This window comes from Stenella coeruleoalba, assembly GCF_951394435.1.
Source record: "Stenella coeruleoalba genome assembly, chromosome: 14".
Taxonomy (NCBI): Eukaryota; Metazoa; Chordata; class Mammalia; order Artiodactyla; family Delphinidae; genus Stenella; species Stenella coeruleoalba.
Window position 1 is genome coordinate 27,284,024 of NC_137160.1, and position 9,271 is coordinate 27,293,294.

Below are 9,271 nucleotides of genomic sequence, written 5' to 3' on the forward strand. Positions count from 1 at the left end.
GGCCAGGCCGGGAGCTTTCTACTCCATTATCTTCAGTGACAGGTGTCAACACATGTTAAATCAATGAACCCACGACACACCGGGCAAGCTTTGACTGGCACTCTGCAGCCATCCTTGCTTCTGAGTGGGAAAGGAGCTGTTATTATAACCAGTGCTGTCTTTTACTGAGCACAGAGGGGTGGAGTAAGTCATTCAGGCCACAGACGGAGAAAAGGGCAGAGCTGGGATCACACGTGGCAGCCCCAGGCCCACACTTTCAACGGCTGTACCGAGGGGTCCTTTCCTAGGTGACACCTAATCTCCCCATCCCCTGCTGTCCCCACTCCCCCATCTTAGATTCCCAGTGAGTTTCGGAGTATAGGTCTCCATCTATTGGTAGGTGTGAGCGGTATTTTTCAAATGATCTAATCCAGGACAGAACTGAACAAACTAGATCAGAATGCACCCAGGTAGTAAGAGTAAGTATTGTTTAGCAAAATGCACGTGCGTGCAGACCTTTACTGGGTCGTGAGGTAAAATGCATGTCTTACTGTGGATCATGGTCCAAAAAGTCTGCAAATCCCTTTCTTAGAGGCAGAGTCTCCATCAAATCTCCATCTGCGGCTCTCAGCCCGAGAAGAGCTAGGCCGGCCCCTGCTGGGCACTGCCAGTATTGCACCAGGAGCCTCCACCGCCGTGAGCTTGGGGGTGGCCTGGCCCTGACTTGGTGAGTAGGTGTGGAAAGCAGCGCCAATTGCCTCATGGGAGTTCAAAATACAAAAAAAAATTTTCAATAAAAATTGTAATGAAATGTTATCAGTTCCACAGTGTCTTCCCTGTGCTCTGACCGCTCTCATCTCCCCAGGGAGAGCGGAAGCTCTTGGGGGCACGCTGGGATCTTGCGTCCCACCCGAGACACTGGTGAGGTGCGGTGCTCCACTCCCACGTGCTGACTGATCGGCCAGTACTGAAGAAGGAAGTTGTCTAGGGTCACCAAACACTTAGCTAATCATTCTGAGCACCCAGGCAAGAAATGGGTTGCAAAAGCAGAGGGAGACGTGCATCTAGAACATATTAAGTAGCTACTATGAGGCAGATATTCATAGATCCTATTTCATCAAGTCTTTGTTCCTCCCTTATTATCCTCACTTTACAGATGAGAACACCGGGGCTTAAGATCACGAGGCTGATGAGGAACAAGTTCCAGAAGCTGGGCCTGCTAAATTCTAGGCCAGCACACCTGGAGACAGAGGAGGAAGTCGAGGTAATTGGACCCTTTTCCCAGCCGGGCCTCTTCTTCGCCTCTAGCTTTGCTCCCAGCTTCTCCCTGCACTGTCGCTGGAGGAGCTGATACCTTACAAGGTGACACAATAGTCTTGAAGCATGGGGCTATCCTGGTTTAGAGTGAGTCACTGTCGTGGGTTTGGGCATAAATCTTAGAGGTCCCCAAACCCTCTAAGACTGAATTTGCAGTCTTACAGAAAGCACATTTTCACAATTTTAAGCCATAACCATTCTCTGCTGGAGGATGAATCTGTCTAAGAGAAGCATTCTTGTCTACTGTGCACCAGGATGATTTGGGCTACGCCTGTTTGGGAGCTCAGGAGGGCTGAGTATACGGGCGGAGAAGAATTTGGAGATGAGGGCAATTTGCAGGAGACAGATGAGGAGCAGGGAAGGCAAGAGGAGGAGTAAGGCGCTTACCAAACGGCGCAGGTGTGGGCACCGCAAGAACCCAGACGCAGCCACACGCCCAAATGCTTGGTGTGGGGTGATTTCTGCAGAATGAGAGAAGGAGTTCATGTTCAAGCTTAAATCCACGGCAGAACAGGGCGTGCACATACAGACACAGGAACCAAGAGACAGAGGTGACCCCCAAAACCTAAAACACAAGTCCGCAAACATCTTGAAGGGAACTTGGGATTTCCACAGGCATTCCACAGAGGACGGGCTCAGCTGACATCCTGGAGGGACCTGAGTATCCTCAATAGCCTTGTGCTCACCTCTGAAAACTACCAGGCAACTCCCCAAGGAGACTTTTTTTTTTTTGGCTGCACCATGCAGCGTACGGGATCTTAGTTCCCTAGCAGGGATCAAACCTGTGCCCCCTGCAGTGGAAGCGCGGAGTCCTAACCACTGGACTGCCAGGGAATTCCCCAAGGAGACTCCTTCGGGAGAGCAGAGCAATACAAATCTCAATGCACTAAACGACCGCATATCATCAACCAACAAGTAGTTATTCATAGCCTGTTACCCCACTACCTCTCCCCTGCAGATGGCCCTTTCCAAATCCCTACTTGTTCTTTATCATCAGCATCTACAGGGTGTTCGTCTTTCCAATATCTTCTTAAGCTCTTCCTCCACTCTATAGCTCCTTGTAGCTCATCCCAACACCCCTTCCTTTTGTTCATCTCAAATCTCCTGGAAAGAGTCTGTCCTTGTCTTCACTAACTGCCTTCCTGTCCTCCTTTCCTGACTCCAAACTGACCTCTGCCCCCATATTGCTGATGAAACTACATTAGTAAATGTCCTTGTTGCTAAACTAAATGGACGATTATCAGTTCCTATCTCTCCTGCCCCTCTGTAGCACTGACCTGCTGGCCCTTCTGGCTCTAGGAAACTCTGGCTTTCACAGCACTGCTCTCTCCTGGTTTTCTTCCTACCACAGCTCCTTTGCAATCTTCTCAGAACAGTTTCTTAACCTCAGCACTATTGACATTTGGGGTTGGACAATTCTTTGTTATGGAGATCTGACCTATGCATTGCAGGATGTTTAGTAGCATCCCTGACCTCTACTCACTAGATGCCAGTAGTAGCATCGATCTCCCATCCCCCACCCCGACGTTGCAGACAACTAAAAATGACCTCAGGCATTGTCAAATGGCCCCTGGATGAGAACCACTGCCCTAGAAGGGTGCCTTTCTTCCACTGGCCTCTTTTTTTTTTTTTTTTGGAGGAGGGGTGGGGTGGCTGTGGTTTTTATCTGCCACCTTATGCTAATATGTAAGTTTACACCTCCAAAAGTCATACGGCCGCTGCCTGATGCCTATTTCCACTGGATGTCTCTATAGCATGTCAAGTTCAGAGTGAACTCAGCCTCTTCCTCCCTGTCTTAGTTTAGATTCTCCCAGAAGCAGAGCCTGAGACAAGCACTCAGGTGCAGGCAGTTTAATTAGGAGGTGGTCTCATGAAACAGGAGGGAGGAATGGAGGAGGGAGAGCAAAGGAGGAAAAGCCAATACAAGGTCCAACATCAAAGTCACTGCTGTGAGCAGTGGGGGCTCAGTTCCACTGGGCTCTCCTAAGAAGCATGCGGAATGCCTCCCAGAATTGTCTAACCACCACCGCAAAAAAATGTGAGGCTGGGCATTTATCCCCCAGCTAGGGCAGGTGAGGCAGGAGCATCCACCCACTGGCTCCCATCCTCCATGGCAGAGGGTTGTTCCAGGGCCATTAGCTCCCCCAACTTCTGGGCTGTGTTTGTGCTATGCAAGCCAAACAGACCCCTGTGGCTTTGAAGAAGGCTCTAGAATAGATATCAGAATGATGCACACATGTGCTTAAATTCAGGGTGCTGTCAGCATGAGTCTAAGCTCACAAAGAACTATCACGGCTGCAGCTAAAATCAGAGACTGATGAAGGGGATGCGAGGTAGGGCACCCCAAATAGTCTATTCAATCTGCCCTCTGCACCACTCGGATCCACTTATGCCCCCACATTAAGTCTATTCAGTCACTGAGGCCTCAAGGTAGTGGCCAGCCGTAATTGTTCCAATGAAAATGCTTTGTACAGGAGAGTTAGTGGGACAAGTTACAACCCAACTCACAGCTGCAGCAGGTCTAGAAGCTGACACTGCTGATCATGGTCTTCCTTCTCCACTACCTCTTCCAGATTTTCCTCATTGTCAGCTGGTCTAGGTTGCTTGCCTGATGGGGTGACTCAGATCTACATCCCTGAGAGGGCTGAGACCTCAATGGACTTGGCCTTGTCAGGCCATAGTTGTTGCAAGGGCCTGTTCTTCTGATGTCACCAGGCATGGAAGCCCTGAGTTCTAGACATATTCCTGAGTGAATCTCCTGAGTTCCAGACATCCTCTCACCTGGTACAAGTGGACCACTGAGAGTGATGGGGAGAGGGACCAATTCTACATCCACCTTTGATTCCTGGACCTGTGTATTCTAGCAACTGGGGACACAGTGCCATAGATCAGCTCTATTCTGGATGAAAGCACCTAACCCTAGTGTCATCCTTGAGCTGGGACAATAGCTGAGGTTTTTTGTTGTTGTTGTTGTTGTTGTTTTTATGGAAAACATTAAAAAATTTATTGAAAATTAGCAATACAGATTTCTTAATGTTAAAAAACACAATTTTCCCCAATAAACTGCTACTTTAATGTGTAACTTTATACCAAAATTAAAATTTTATGCATAAACTAAATGAGGTTTTTAATTGATGTGAATGTGTTTCAGTGCAGGGTCAATAGATGTCTTCATCTTAGAGATGGTTCCTTTCTCCACTGTTGTAATTAGTGAGGGTTGGTCACCTTCCAAGCTGAATCTTATCTGACATGAAATCTGTACAAACTACTTTCCAAGTTTAACCACAAGGTAGCAAGTTAGCTCTTTCTAGATGTATTTATCTTACTGCACAATGACTTGCATTTTATGGCTTCTGAATGAGGCATTTGTGACCAGGAAATCCAGCTCAGCGACAAGGGAGACAAACTCTTATACCTATCCCTGCTGGTGTTAGGGAGAGTCAAGGTTTATTACACGGGGCTGACATGTGAGAGACTCAGGGCAAACGCAGAGAATCTTCTCAAGCCCTAAGTCTGGATCCACTAATGAATGGACTGCAGCCTGGTGAGTTGTCGTAACTCCTCACATCTCTTCTTCATGACCTTGTTGCCATCTGTAAAATACAGCCTTTCCCACTGATAGAGAAGTTCCAAAGACACCATAAGATCCTTGGCATCTGGGTGCTCAGGATGTACACAGCATCATGATTTCCTTCCTCAACTGGTTATGAAAAAAGACAGCCTCCAAAACATTAGCTGAGTTTTTTACAAACCATTCCATCATCCTATTAGGTCCACGGCTTCCAGCGATTTGGTATATACCAGACCTGTGGATTCTGTGATCACATACCCATTGTCACACTTCCTTTGCTGTCAGATGGGCCTCTTAGTCAGATGTGATGTTATGAGGCATCATATGTAAATAAATCAGGTACTTTGTGAACCCTCAGATGAACGCTAGAATAGGTATCAATCCCAGGAAGGTGGATTCGCTGCTCTTTCCAAGGTGGAAGGGGCCAAATGTAATGAACTGTCATCAGGTAGCTGACTGGTCAAGGACCCAGGGCCTGTCTCTGTGCTGACAGACCAGTCAGCAATGGCAGTGACCAGAGCCACCTTGAGAGGGAGCTCACACTGTTGGGCCCATGCCTAGCCTCCATGCCTCACCATGGCTACCCTCTTCGTGGGCTCATCATGCAAGCCCCGGATGGCTGAGGTCAAGACTGACCTCCACAGGGCACCATGCTGTTCAGCACCTCCTCTGTGCTGGGTGCTCTCTGACAAACATTAGCAGAAACATAATAAAGACCCACACGCTTTGTGCCCACTCCCATAGGATCACTCACATGCCACTTCCCCAGACCTCCTTGTCTCTCTTCTCTTTTTCCTTTCAGGTCTGACCGACCAGCCAAGCCCTTTGTCACTGCTCAAAATACATATCCTTATGGAATACAGACTTCTCCCTCTAGACCACACTGATGGACAGGTATACTTCTAGAAGTTCTGCCCACTGGGAGAGGTTCCATTAACCACTGTCCTTCAGGGCTACCCTGACTGGGGCTTTCGTGAAACCAGCAGCCTGTTTTTGGCTAACACCAACACATTGAACCAGGCCTGGGATCTTTCTTCCTCCAGCAGCTGGTCACAAGAAAATGCTTGGTGTGAACTGTGGGAGAGTCATCTATACAACAGGGGGGTTGCCTTGGAGGTCTGAGGAAGAAGCCTGTGCAGCTAGCCTATTTGTGCAGCTTACTTGTGCCCCTTGGCCTTTTGCCCAGTCCTAGATGTGCTACTTTCATCTTAGACTGGACTGTCATTGGGCCTGCCTGGATTCATAATGTGAATGGTACAAAACCCAGCTCATGATGAGCAGTTGATGTTTTGGTCACTTGGTGTTGCATGGTCAGGGCCCAAGAGCAAGCTGGGAGCTGTTTTACAAATGGTGAATAGCTCGCTGCTGCAGAAGGCACAGCCTTGCTCCAAAGCCTGTAGGATCCATAATACACCCCTTCTATTGGGGCTTGCCAGAGACTCCACACTGTACTCTAATCCACCAGGAATGCTTCTAGCACCACTGGATTTGCTGTATCATAATGGTCCAAGCAGCAACGCAGCTTGCATTGTAGCCTGGGTTTGCTGCAGAGCCCTTCCTTGCTCTAAGTCGCTCAATGAATGGGCGGGAACGGTACTTCCAAATATGGTATGTATTGTGTCCCAAAGCCAAAGAGGTCCACCAAGTGCTACGTCTCCTTCTTAAGGCAGAGAGTACAAAGTGCAATAACCTGTCCTTGTCTTAGAGGTCTATGACATGGGACACTCAAAAACCTCTGCTACATTCTCCACACCTGATCCCTTTTCCGCATTTCCTACTCAGTGGATGTAATAACCTGGGAGCCTCTCTTCCTGACTCCTCCTTCCTCACTCACATGCTGAGTACCCTCAACACTCCGTAACCAAGTCCTCCAGAGTCAACCTCTTAAATTGATTTTTTCATTCTGACCTCTCCTCCCTTCTCTCCTTCCCACCACCTGATACAGCCTTGTTCTCTTATCTGTTCAATTCCTGCAGAAGCTTCCTAATCATATTCCCCACTTCCAATTCCATTCTCCTCTAATTCACTCCCCATTTTACTGCCAGGAGGAGCTGCTCTTATTCCTCCCCTCCATACAATACTTTAGTGTTCCCGTCATTTCAGAGGTACACCTCCATTGCATGTATGTGTTCAGATGTTCATTTTCTGCCTCAAAGTGCAGGCTTTTAGAGAGTACCATACATGTTCTATTAGTGGAGACCAACAGCTAGAGCATCTGTGAGATGTTAGTGAGGCATTCAAGGCCCTTTGCCTCATGGCTCCCAACTATATCTCCAGCTTACTCCCCACCATTCACCCCCTTTCCTCCCAAAATGCAGTTCCTCTATGAGCCATGCTTTCTCACTTCCATGCTTTGCCTGAGCTTCGGAACAGCACCCACCCACACCCTCCACCTTCTACCTCCTCTGACCTCATAGTTCCTACCCATCCTGCAAACTTAGCTCACCATCACCTTCTGCAGGAGCTCTTCCTCCATTTGTTCACTCCACCCCAAAGGTGGCTCAGGGAGCCTTCTTTTTGTTCCCACTGCATTGAGCTCTGTCTCAGCACTTGTCAGGCTTTGTGACAATGGTTTGTTACACCAAAGTTACTTGAGGGGGAAGACTGACTTCCAGTCACCTTTATGTCCCTGGAGTCTGGCCCACTGCCTAGCACATAGCAAGTATTTAGTATTTGCTGAACCAGTGAAATCTGCATCGTACACAGGCAGCAAACTGGCAGCCTGCAGGCTAAATCAGGCCTGCAGACAAGTTTTATTTGGCCCACACAGTCCCTGGCTGAGCTAGATCAAATAGGATTGATATAGGTTACAGGGCTGGTGAGACTGATGACACAAAATTGGCCTCTATTCTCTTCAGTTGACTGTCTAGCCAACCAGAGAGATGTACTCAGGCAGTACACGAGACCAAGGATGGGAACTGATCACAGCTCCGTGAGGCATCCTCTGTCCCTTACAACAGAGATGCACCTGGAGCTTGGTAGTCTCAGCAGCCTCTACAAAATAAGGGTCAGTTCACTGGGCCACCCTGGGCTCGTCCCTTTTTATCCCATTCCTGAAGGACTGAAGGGAGTACTCCTGTACCAACAGTTCTATTCAAGCTGTATACTCAGGAGGTCCGACCATGGCCACACAAGAGTGTCTACAAATCAGAAATTTCACATATACGTTTTTAAAATCCAGATGTCTTTTCTTGAAAACTCCACAGATCTGGCAACATCAAGCCTGTATTCTCTCATGACAAGTCACAGCTCTCCCCTTTGGACAAAGCATATGCTCTCTCCAGTGTGCCACAGTCCCCCACTTGTCTGGCCCAATGTGTTAACTTCCATTACAGCCTTGCTTCCACAGTCATTTGGGTCTCAAACTTCTAAAGTGCTTTGAATCATCCTATACTATTCTATTACCTTATTTCATTGCCCCACGCCACCACAGTGGTAGGCCTGCAGGTGGCAGGCCCTTCAGAAATGAAGAAGTTGAGATCCAGAGAGGAGGATGAACTTGGTAGGTCACACAGCTTGTTAGCAGTTAAGGCAGACCTTGGGACATTTTATTTTTCACCACCCCATGCCAGTTATCACATAAACAAACTGTTGATTGCTTTCTCTGAAGTATTTCACTTCTGAAAAAAATGCTGTGAGGGTTTAACTTTGCTGCTGTAAGATTGTTAGTAGCCTACAGACAAGTTTAATTTGGTCTACACGCTTCCCGGCTGAGCTAGCCAAACAATGTTGACTGGTGCAAAGCCGGCGAGACTGATGGCATCGACTGATGGCCCCCATTCATTTACTCCTTATGACAATCCCATAAAGCGGGTACTCTCATCCCCATTTTATGAGTTAGGAACTAGAGGCACAGACAGGTTAGGTGAATGCAAGACTGACTCTCTGACAGTATACACTACTTTGGTTCTATCAGTTGTTAAAATAATGCCACATTTCAATCGCAGTTGGCAAAGAGCCCCTTCCTGGAGCTGCCTGGAGTGCCCTTCCCACCGCCCTGGTCGCTCCCCAGGATCTGCAGTCTAGCGATGAGAGGGTAAATCCCATACCTGCCACAGGAGGTTGTGCCAGCCCTACTTCCAGTGTTAATTCTGATTGGTTGGTGCCTGTGCTGAAGATTCTGCATATTTCACCGCTGAGTGAAAGGTTCACATTTTTAATGGTATACAGTTTTAATGTCACAACAAACGAATGTACTCTGCCAAGAGCCCAAAGAGCTAAGCAGTAGAATTCAGCCGTCTGCTTTGGGAAGTGGAAAATTACCAACTGGATGAAAGAGGAGAGGTACTACCCAGCACTGCATAAAACTAAGGTCCTAACGTGTTTTCTGCCTCAGCACCCCTGAAGGACACCACAAACTCTCAGCAGTGACACCGACTCTCAGGGGCTGGCAACCGAGAGAGC